The sequence below is a fragment of the Sylvia atricapilla genome, chromosome 2, assembly GCF_009819655.1.
Source record: "Sylvia atricapilla isolate bSylAtr1 chromosome 2, bSylAtr1.pri, whole genome shotgun sequence".
In the NCBI taxonomy this organism is placed as follows: Eukaryota; Metazoa; Chordata; class Aves; order Passeriformes; family Sylviidae; genus Sylvia; species Sylvia atricapilla.
The window spans coordinates 31,393,205-31,404,928 of record NC_089141.1 but is presented as its reverse complement, the minus strand read 5'-3'; the positions used below and the strand labels follow the sequence as shown (position 1 = coordinate 31,404,928).

Here is an 11,724-nt window from a genome sequence, read left to right as displayed (position 1 = left end):
AAAATATGTTATACATGAGTTGAAAAACTACTGTAGGGGCTGTACATGTGCTGGGAGCCTTGTCCTCGGGGAGGTTTCAGCTGGCAGCCGATCAGGAGAGAGAAAACTCTCTTCTTCCCTCTCTGCTCCCTTTTCTACCCCCCTTTCAGTAGGCACACTTATCTTGCATTATCAATAAACAATTCTCTGACACAATATTGCTGTGCTTGCACTTTATTCTCATCTGAGAAATCTATCAAAATGAATCCTCCTCAACTCCCCTTTTACAGTGGGATGGGACATTTGGGTTACACTGTGATGAAACTTTGGCTTTTTTTTCCCTTACTATTAGAAACTGGTAAGAAGTAATTTTTAGTGTAGTAGATCTTACTGGACTGGGTAGTAGTAAATTCCAGGAAATAAGCAAATAGCTTCTTTGTGAATGGAAGCAGGGCTGTAAAATGAAAATGAGAGAATGAAGCTCACTGGCTAAGCTTGTGAATGAAAAGGAGATGAGTATGAGATGTGCATGAGAATGAAAAGGAGATAAGGGCACACTTGACGAATAACCTGTGAAACAGTCTCCTAGGAAGAGGATGAAAGTATGCACCACTGCTAGATCTACTAAAGATGTTTTATGCTTATGTGGATCTCTGTTTTTCATTTTTCTTTTAACAATGTCAATGTTTATAGTATTAGAGTATCTACAGGGAAGGATAAAGCATTCTAAGGTCTTTGACTTGATGGAATGCTCAAGGTTGGCTATTTAGCAAGAGAATTCCTGGATTATGGCCCTCTTAGCTGAATTTAATATTCTTTCAGTAGTTTTACAATAATTTGAGTATCAAAATATGCTCTTTGGGAGACCCTTCCATTATTGCCTTTTAATGATCAAGATCCTCTGAGTCCTCCAGTAAGACAGCAAAATATTCTATCATGCTCACTATTGCAAGCAAGCTGGCATTCCTGTTCTTATTTTATGGCTCATATGTTTAATTTTATAAAGCCCTGATGTGATTATTAAGAATAAGAGTCATTGATAAAATTGCATTGGTGGGTGAAATTTATCTTGTACAGAGTGGCAGCATGAGGCCAAAGTAAGATATATGTGGGATATTAGCCTCTGATGGTTCTCTGCTAAGAAGGAATTTAATTAACAATAAACTTAATTATTTTATTTTGATGTGCAGGCTTTTGCAGGCTTTCCTGAGTTTGCCAGCATAGCTAAGAATCTAGGGGATGAAATGAGGGTCACATGTTTAAAAGCAGCTAATAATTTTGGCTAGCGTGTTGTTTTTTTTTTTTTTTTTTTTTTTTTTTTTTTTTTTTTTTTTTTTTTTTTTTTTTTTTTTTTTTTTTTTTTTTTATCCTTGGAAGGAAAGACAGATTCTTACATAAAATTTGAGACTCCTTCAAAGACACTCTTTTTCAGAAATCTTTGAGAATTTAATAATTGAAACTCAAATTGTGGGAAAAGGGTCTCCAGGTGAGTTCCCAAAGACATTAGCATTTCATAAGGACTCCTTGGCATGGACTTTTGAGCCTTGTGTTAAAAGCTCAGAGGCTCTGGGTTTCAAATGTTGCTGTGAGGAGCCAATTTAATTTTGATTTCTGTCTCAACACTTCGTCAGAGGGGTGTAGGAGAGAGGCTACACATGTGCCACCTGCAGGAGGTAACTGGGAGAAGATAGGAGAGGAACCTCCTTCTGGGATCACTTTGCCTGGCAACCATTTCATATCTCACCTGGGATAGGCAGTCAGCAGGAGACCACCAAGGACATTGTACTCTGCTGAGAAGTTCTCCAGTTAGATGGCAAAAGGACTGCATCAATGACCTGCAGTGTTGGGCTGGGCCAGTGGTCTCCTGTCAGCAGGCAGACCTTGGAAGGAACCAGGGGATATAAAATTAACTGTATCCCAAGCTCTGCAATCTTGTCTGTTTTCTTTTTGCTTCTTGCCCTGGCTCTAGCCTGGTTTTGCCATTTTTGCCCTGGCTCCAGGCTGCTTTTTGACTCTTCTGCCCTCGCAGGCCTTTGCTCACTGTCACTTACTCGCCCTCCCTCTCGCTGGGTGCTTGGCAGGACACCAGCTCATCTCTGAGCCTCGTGTGTAGTCAGTGTCCTGCCCTACCCCACTGCCTGTCCTCCCTCCTGTGTTCATGTCTGATGCCCTGCCTGCTTTGTCCCTGCATTCCTGCCTGAGACCTCTGCATCCAACCCTGCTTCACCAACCCAGCCCCTAGTCGTAATCCCCACCCAACCCTGTCCAGGGTTCTGTGCCTCCTGCCCCAGCACCCACTCAACTTGTGTCTGGCCACCCTGTCCAGTGCTGCTGGAAAACCACTTCTACAGACAGTCAAATATCTCCTCATGTACTCAGCGCTGATTTCAGAGCTACCTCTGTTGCTGTTAAGGGAAACAGGTTGGACCAGAGAGGTAGCTGCACATAGGCTCATGTCTGCTTCAGAACTGAGCCAGAAGCTGTTGTCTATAAAATGGTTTGGGGACTGGAACATCTGCCACAACAAATGAGTCTGAGTGAGCTGGCATTATTTAGTATGGAGAAGGCTCAGGGGAGATCTAACCAATGTATATAAATACCTGACAAGACACAATACAGAAAGTAGACCTAAACTTTTCTCACCTGTAGTCAGTGTAATGAAAGAGGCATTAAATACAAATGGAAATACAGAAAATTCCATTTACTTGGTCTCTCCAAAAATCAGCTGAAATTCACATTTTCGTTGTTCTCTGAAGCAATTTCCTGACTAACATCTGACTCCCGCTCTACAGGAGACTTCTTTCCATGGGCTACAAATGCACCTAGAACCCTGCCTCAGTGTGGGGTCTTCCACAGTGTGCTGCCGCCTCCTTCAGGGCATGTCACCTTTGTTGGCATTGGGTCCCTCATGAGCTGCTGGGGGGATGTCTGCTCCTGCCTGTTCCTTCGTGGGCTGCAGGGGAAGAAACCTGCTTCCCATGGTTTTTGCTACAGAGAAATCTCTCTGGTGCTTGGAGAACTTCTTTCTCCACTGACTGGTGTCCACAGGTTTTCTTCCTGTTTTTTTTTTTTTTTTTTTTTTTTTTTTTCAGTCCATATCTGTCTCAGATATTACACAGCATTTTTCACCCTTTCTTCAATACATTATAGCAGAGAAAGAACCAGGTTGATTGATGGGTCCTGCTATTTTTGGCCAGAAGCAGGTCCATTTTGGAGCCAGCTAGAACAGGCTCGATTCGATGTAGAGGCAGTCCCTGATCTCTTCTCAGGCACCACTCCTGCAGCCTTTCCCACTGACAAAACCTTGCCACACAAGCAAGATAAAGGCATTTATGAGACTAATACTGGAAGATGATATACAATTTTGATCATAAAAGTGTATTAGAGAAAAAAAGAATTCAAGAGTAGAGCAACAAAGACAATTTTTACTTGTGCAAGCACCCTGTAAGGGCTACTGGTGCCTAGAAAATTATGGAGAAGATTATTCTGGGAATTATTAAAAACCTTATTAAATTTCCCCTTTCCTAATAAATTATTTGTAAACTGCTTTCAAAGAATTTAGCTCTACTGCAACTGTTTTGTATAAATATTATAAAAAATGTAAAATTTGTTGAAACTTCAAGTAGTATAAAGAACCACTTGCAAAAATAGCCTAGAAAAATTATGCTGAAATGGTGATCTTTGGAAAGGGAGGTTATAAGAAAAGCTCTTCAAGGCTCACTTTTCTTAAACTAGTGATATGATTACAATACGCCAGAATTATATTAGTTCTGTCATCAGAATCAGTTGTTGACAAACTGAACTTACTGCTTTCTACAGCTTTCTCTTGAGAGAGAATAGAGAGGAAGGTGCTCATCTCTTCTTTTTGGTGAACACTGATAGGGCACACGGAAATCGTATCAACCTGCATCGGGAACATTGGACTGGGAAAAAGGTCTTCACCAAGAGGGTGGTCAAGTGCTATAAGAAGCTTCTCAGGGAACTGGTCATGGCACCAGGCCTATCAGTGTTCAAGAAGCATTTGGATAATGCTCTTAGATAAACAGTTTAACTCCTAGATTGCACTGGGTAGAGTCAGAGTTTGGACTCAGCGATTCTCTTGGATCACTTCCAGCAGTGTATTCTGTGATTCTATTGCTATTAATGCATTTAGAAATAACTTGAGTAGCTTCTCAGTTCCAATGACCAGAAACTAGAGCTGCAAATATTCACATTGGGGAAAAAAAAAGTAATGACAGTAAATAATAATGGGAAGGTGTTATCATAAGAGGTTGTCAAGTCATCATCACTTTAAATACTTAAATAGATATTAACTTTCTTTTTACATAAATGAAAGAAAAATCATTGAATATTCATATGATATCAGTCAGAAATTTGGTTTATGTTGGACTTAAACAACAGGAGGACTGACATGGGCAGGAAATTCCATCAGTGATATCATATGTTCAATTTTTAATAAAGTTTATTTCAGAATAGCATAGGTGTTTTATCACTCATCATTTTCATGACTGAAAATACAGAGTTTTAACTGAAGACTTGTAAACAATAAATTAGTGTTTGATATATAGTCAAAAGAGGAAGAATTTGAACTTCAAAGAAACATAATTTCAGCTACACCAATACATTGTCAGGTGCTTCTAATGTACAGTTGTTTGGACCAATTTTTCATCTTTGTCCAAAAGAGGTATTAAAGACCCATCAGAATATTAAATTCACTAATCTGGCCGGCATTTGAGAGATATATTGATTACTAAACCAGTTACAAGATGATATTTAAAAGTACCAGAAATAGTGAGCCACAGAGCATTCTGAACTTCGGTGGAAGTGTGGGATTATAAAATTTATTCTCAGTTAGATGCAAACTACCTTTTTTTATATCAAGAAGTCATATTCTTTAAGGAGTAATTGAGAAGCGCAGGTAGAATTTGCGTCCAAAAGAAGTTGCAATAATTTTCATGTCGTCTACCTGTTTACAGTCCTGATTTCTGTCAAACAGAAATTGATAGAAAAAGAATGGCCAGATGTTTTTCATACAAATTCTTTGCTGGCTAACAAGGTAAGAATTTTACTTGTAGGTCCTCGTTGAACTGTTTGCTACTAAGTGTCATAGTTTCAACTCCTATTCTACTAAATTCAGAAACTGAAAAGTAGAAAGTAACTGTGAAGTAAGGCAAAAGATGGACACTGAAAATGTGGGTGTCAATTGGCTGCTGACTTGTCTGATTAGATCTGTACATTTTTCCTTTTCTATTGGTTGCTCAACCCCCAACTCCCCAGAAAATGCCAAACCAAATCAAAGGGTGTTATGATGAAAAACTGTACAAAAGCAAGATCTTCCCGCATATGTAAATCAGGTTTTAGCAAATAGCTGCTGATTCTGGCACAGGTGTTTTTCTGTTGCACGGGACTGTATAAGAAAAAATGCATCATTAAAATAAGAAGAATACGAACTGATAGCTGCTTTCAAACGTATTATAGACAAGAAAGTGGTTTGAAGAATTCAGCATGAGTTTATGAAGGGAAAATACTTTGTCAAGCTGATAGCCTTCTATAATGAGATTACAAACTCAGCATATGCAATAAAACAATCTTTCCACCTTTCTGCCTCATGATCTTGTATATACCTTATACATGTACAAAACACACAAAAATAGTGAAAACCCCCCCTAAGGCATTAACTACTTAGGTATTGCCTCCTTTCATCAAGGAGAGCATTTTTTTTGTGATTAGAGGAGAATTAGTTCAAGTAAAGTGAGATCTTGACTTCTCTTCCATTACTGTACTATGAGCATGGCTGCTCCCTAGTTTTGAGGGCTTAGTTGTTTGTCCATGCATATCACAGGGAATTGCAGCCTTTTGAAAAATAATTCTGAACAACTGTGAGGTGGAGATTTTTATGTTTTTCCCTAGTGATTCCTAAAGCCTGCCAAGTCCTTAAATGGAATTTCTTTTCTGGAAGTCTAATTAATTTTCTGGATGTTGTTCAGGTCAATATCAAACTATACAGAATTTTAATCAGCAGGGAAACACAGATAAGAAACACAAACATTCCAACATAAACCAATAAGAACAACTCAGGCTGCCCTTAGCAGTGATTGCAGTACTTCAAAGTAAACACTGTGTAATAATGTGTAAAGATGTTTCCTTAGACCTCAGAAATATGGTCTAATATTACTTATCAAAATCATTAACAACTGTGCTCGTGTTGGTCAATAAAAATCATGTCAAAAATCCCAAGGTACTACTGATGGCATTATCCAATATAATCTTCTGCTTTTAGTGCAGAAGTGATTTCAAAGTATTTGTTTTCCCAGCTGACAAGATACATAAATATGAAACTGAAACTGGAAAGTAGAAAGCAGCTGTTGATAGGAGGTAATATATGGCAGGTGAATTGCCGTGCACACTTCAGAACAATTGTTTAAAATAAAACTGGCAGAATGAGAAGAAAATCTGATTTATGGTATGTGAGAGTTGAGAAATATTGCCTACAGTGAAGGGAGTCATTTATTGTCTGTGGAAGAATGCAGTGAAGATGTTACAAAGAGAGCTTAACCATAAGTGATTAGTTTACATAAAAGAGCCTGATTTTGCTTATTAGGTTTCATTGAATTCCAAAGCATGTACAACATCTTACTGTATTTAAATATATTCTGCTATTAATTAGCTACTGAACCTGAATAGGAACACATTTTTGATATGAGCCTAACTGGAAAGAAGATTTTATTCTCTCTCTGGTACACATTCACAGCTCCATTAAATTTCAGTCATGTATTGCCAAAGGAAATAGTAGGCATATGCAGATTAATTGGCTGTTGTCTGTAATCTTGACATAGGTACAGGCTGCTCTCACAAAGGAGTGGACCCCATCCTCACCCATGTGCTGCAGCTTGTTTTAGTTAGAGAAGAAAAGTTTTTTTTGTGGATCCAGACCTGGAGAACATCACATTGACTGGACCAAATATTTATCTGAAATGGAAATACAAATGGCAGTACCCCACTACAGATAAACAAATGAGATTTTTTGGAAGTCCTGAGTATGTGTGGAGTTAATGGTTGAAAGTGTGCTAAAGTCTCTTAGGGGATTGGAAGTGTCTAGTGAAAGGGAGGGAAATAGGAACTTGATGATCTTTAAGGTCTCTTCTGAGTAATTCTATGATTCTCTGATTCTTTGGATTTGACCAGGAGTAGTTTATATTCTATGGGGAAGTCATGGGTATGCAATTGTGTTGGTGCTCAGTTTATCCCCCTACTGGGCTCATAATTTCACAGATACATCTGAATTTAAAGAACTGATATCTACCTTTCCTATGGATTTTCATATGACCAATGAAGTTAGAACTCCTCCTTTTACAAGAAGAATATCAATCATATCATATCAAATCAATCTTCATGCTGATAGAGCACATGAACTCTGCATAGCAGCTGGGGACAAGAAGAGTGCCAATTCTAGTTTCAGTACAGAATAAGAAGTAAAACTCCAAATATGAATTTGCACAAAATACTTAGGCTTGTTATCCACTTTTTCTTCGCTTTGGGATAGAAAGAGTATGAATCAGCTCTCAGTTTTTCTACTGATATATAGATTAGGTTCTTGTGAATTGGTCTGGGGTGAGTTTCCTTATGATAATATTAGATTGAGAAAGAAATTTAGGGATGGCTGATGTTGTCTTTGGCAGGCAGGTGTGACTTAACTCTGTCTTAAACCAAACCTTCTCTGAAGTGGTAGCTACAAAATGGTAGTAGATAGGATAGCAATTCTAAACAGGGCTTTTGGTCAGACATAGCACTGTGCTGGTGTGTCTGTCTGGCTTCCTGGCAGCTCAAAACACCAGTTAAGGAAGTCAAACTTAAAACAAATATCAAAGATATGCTTAGATATCACTGATCACGGGGATTTATTGATTCACCTCTGGAGTCTCACTGGCAGAAAGAAGGTATGAATGGAAGTACAAATTGTCCATACATGGATTTTGGCACTCTGCAACACTGCGCTGTGCAGACCTTGTAGATATAATCACTCCTGGACTAGATGCTGTGACTCCCCCTTTGGAAACAAGCAGCTGTATCAATTGACTGTAAAGAGCTTAGACATCTCACTCATGGGTTGGGAATTTACCCAGACATATCCTGTTTGGTACAAGGTCAGACAAGGAAATTTCGCAGTAATTGAAAATGAGCAAACCCAGCTTCCAGATTTATGCAGCCCAAGGCTCTGTTCCAAGTGTTTAGCTGACTTTTCCAAATGCTTTTTGGGTTATCATGACGTTCAGGAAGCAGAGCTATAGGCTACCAATGAGACTCCAAAGGGAAAGGAGACCGTAGTGAGGAGAGAAAACTTTCTCCAAAATTTGTCACAGTGTTTTTCTGGGGTTGCTTGAGGGGTGATTTACAGCTAGTATACTAAACTCGGATCATGTTAAAATTGGATCATGTTAACACCATTTTTACCTTCCTGACAAAAGAGAACAGACTGGAAGGGGACCAGGATGTGCCTCTTGAGGTAGATGAGTAACCAGACTGAAATATATTTCCCGTGACAGGTTACATTATGTAGTCAATTCTGTGGAATCTACCTGGATATAGAATAATGTATTAGACTTTGAGTGAGAATGTTGACAGATATGATGACTTATGATATAAAGATAACTTATGTATGACTTATGTATGACTTATGTATAGAGAGCAGTGAAATTATTCAAGACATCTAGGAAAAGGAAAAACTGAAGAGGAGGGTGTGATAGAGAAGCACAGTTTATCAATGATGGAAAGGACCAGCAAAAAGAACATAAGTATAAATTGATTGTTCATTCTTTCTTCTAACAAAAGGAGCAATTCAATTAACTTAGTGAACCAGGTTCAACACATATAGAAAGAGGTGGCTTTTTGTGCAAACTGTACAAATGCTCTTATCTTTCTATATGGATAAGGACTTCTAGACAACAAATCTTCCCATGCTCTCTTTTCTAGACCCTTTCACCAGTCATTGCCAGGGATATAATGACTGCTAAAAATTTGTATTGATGTTAGGAAAAGCTGCACAAGTTCATGAAAGCAAAGTCCTTAGAGTGTTACTAAATATGTGGAAATTAAATTTGGTCTACAAAGTTCATAGGCAGGTGAGGGGAATTTTAAAAAGTACAATGTACATTCACTCTATTCTTTCTCATCTGTAAGTGTCTGCTATTTGGGAACACCATCCCTGGAAGCTGATACATTATGTTATGTTACGTTATGTTATGTTATGTTATATTTATATTATTACTAGTGGGATAATTTGGACAGTTGACATTATAAGAGCTATTTGTGCTCCAGAAGTATTCCCATTTCAAATTTATTCTGTATTATAATATAATTTCTGTATTATAATAAATATAATATTCTGTAATTTAATATTTATTATATTATTCCATATAGATATAACAGTGATACCCTTTGGGAGGCTTTAGTATCTGTAAATGATTTTCAGAACTTTCTTTCTCACCTTCTCCCAAGCCTGTATCATGTGTCTTATGACTATTGGTAGTAAAAAAAGTTTGGTACTTGGATAGGAGGATCAGTAAGGCTAAATACTCTTGGAGTACTCAGAACAGTACATGTATTTCCAGTACTACAGAAGGCTGTAGTCTGAGGGGTCAGTTATCTCTGAAACTTAGCAATATTCTGTTCCTCATGAGGATATTTTCACCAGAGAGGAATAAGGGTTAAAATGCCTAAGAAAATCAATAGGATGCTTGACAGGAAAGTTATGTTCTTTAGGAGATGCATAATTTACAGACCTTAATCCTCTGTAAATATTTATTCAATTGATTTTTCTCCAAAACCCTTTATAGTTTCTTTACATATGCCTATCAGAAACCACACTTATAGGTATCATAAGTGCAAATATGGAATAATAACTGAAAAGTTTGATGACAGAATACCACTAATTAGAGCAATGTGACTATATACCATTTCATAATTAACACCAAACATAAATAAACTTTTTTATAGCCACATGTACTGTAAAAATCTTTCTCAATTTTAATTATTTTGCTTTTGGTGTTACAAAGACAAATATGACGTGAAAACATAATCACATCTAGTATTCATCCTCTGTTATTGGAAAACAGTGTGACTTAATTGAGATGAAATATATAAAGTCGATTGACCTCCATCTCACTTTAGTTTGTAGCTTCAAGCACTATTGAATCAGAACCAGACATGTATAAAATAGGTTGCATATAATGTCTGCAAAAATAGCACTGAGATTGACACATCAAGCTCTCAGAAGTTCGGATATTGAATAAGGTTGCTTGGCCAATTAATTTTGCCTTCTTTTCTCCATTCTTGTACAACAATGATATTTTTCTCCTAAAGATTGCTCCTTTATTCAGTGCACAGGAATGGAAGAGGCACACTTGAAATACTACAGTTCATTAAGAGAGCATCATGTACCTAGACTGTGTAAAGGCAGGGGAGAGGACTAATGGGAAGCCATTGTAAGAGAAGTGTTCCTGAACTTAGCCATTGTGTGGAGACAAAAGTGATACAAAATTTAGTCATTGGTTGGTAGACGTCTGAACAAATCCCAAAGGGTTCTGCAGCTCCACAAAATACTCCTACACGCAGAAGAAATCAAGCCATAATAAATATAATAAATTTTACTTTGACAATTGTGAGGTAGTTATAATCTATGAGAAGCAGGTTCTTCTAAAGAGAAATGCTAGTCTGTCTTAATAACAGACTACTGTCAATCTTACTCCACATGCCATTATATTTATGTCTCTATTATTTCTACAGGTGCAGAGAAACACTATAGCATTAGATAGTGGGGTTCCACCATTGTACAAACTGCAAGAGTATACTATTTACCCTGAAAAACTTGTCTGAGTACACATAAAGAAGTATATATTAGTATGGCTTTGGCTAATGAAGGAAGATATTGCTGGTCACCATCAGATGAACTCTGCTCCAAAATGCTTGATTGTAGTTATTGCCCTTTTTGACTAAAAGAAGAAATAAGACCACAGTTTGTGTGACAGCTACAAATAATGAAGTGCTGTGTAAGGCATCTACTGCTCTTTGCCCAATCAAGTCTTCTGAGCACAAACACAACACCTAAAGTCTTTGTGGTGTGGCATGTAGGAGAGACCACAGAAGCCTGAAGAAGCAGTTTTTGATACAGAGCTACAGAGCTTCTTGGCATGTAATTAACAGGAATTGCATAGTTAAGTATTTCCAACTAAGAGAAAAGATTTTTATCCGCTTTATTTTTTTTAAAAAAGAAACTTGCTAATTGAAAGCTAATTTAAGGCAAAAGAGTAGCAGCAGAATCCATTTGTCTCCTATAGAAATGTACAAAAAAAAAAAAGATACCTAAAGGTACAAAATAAGCAGATAGGTTTTGAAAAGTGAGTTGAGGCATCTTGATTTGCAGTGCCACTTTTGTAGCACCGTGAAAAGAGAGCTTTCAGAAAATGCTGACCATTTTTCTTCCTCTAGTGGTTCCCTTCAAGGCACCACTTGATAGGTCCACGGGAAAAATATACTTTAAAGCATTACTCACTCAAGAAAGTGTTGGTCATCATTCTTTTCTTGATTGAAGCCTCAAAACTACATGTTAGACCTTAAAGATTTCTCTTTGTCCTCTTGGTTACTGAATTTATGTCAAAATTATATTATCAAACATTTCCCTGACAAAACAGGGTTTTGATCAATACAATGAATGTCAGATCTGCAATGCTAAGCTTGGGCAGATTTTTC

The 11,724-nt window shown here is 37.5% G+C and overlaps 1 long non-coding RNA gene across 1 annotated transcript in view; it reads right to left on the bottom strand.

Annotated features, from left to right (window-relative positions):
* Positions 1-1,269: 1,269 nt before the first annotated feature.
* LOC136374050 (uncharacterized) overlaps positions 1,270-11,724 on the bottom strand; it is an 81,532-nt gene continuing 71,077 nt past the window's right edge. The window contains exon 2 of the long non-coding RNA XR_010745804.1: positions 1,270-1,348. This is a non-coding gene — a long non-coding RNA (uncharacterized lncRNA). The remainder of the gene's footprint in view (positions 1,349-11,724) is intronic.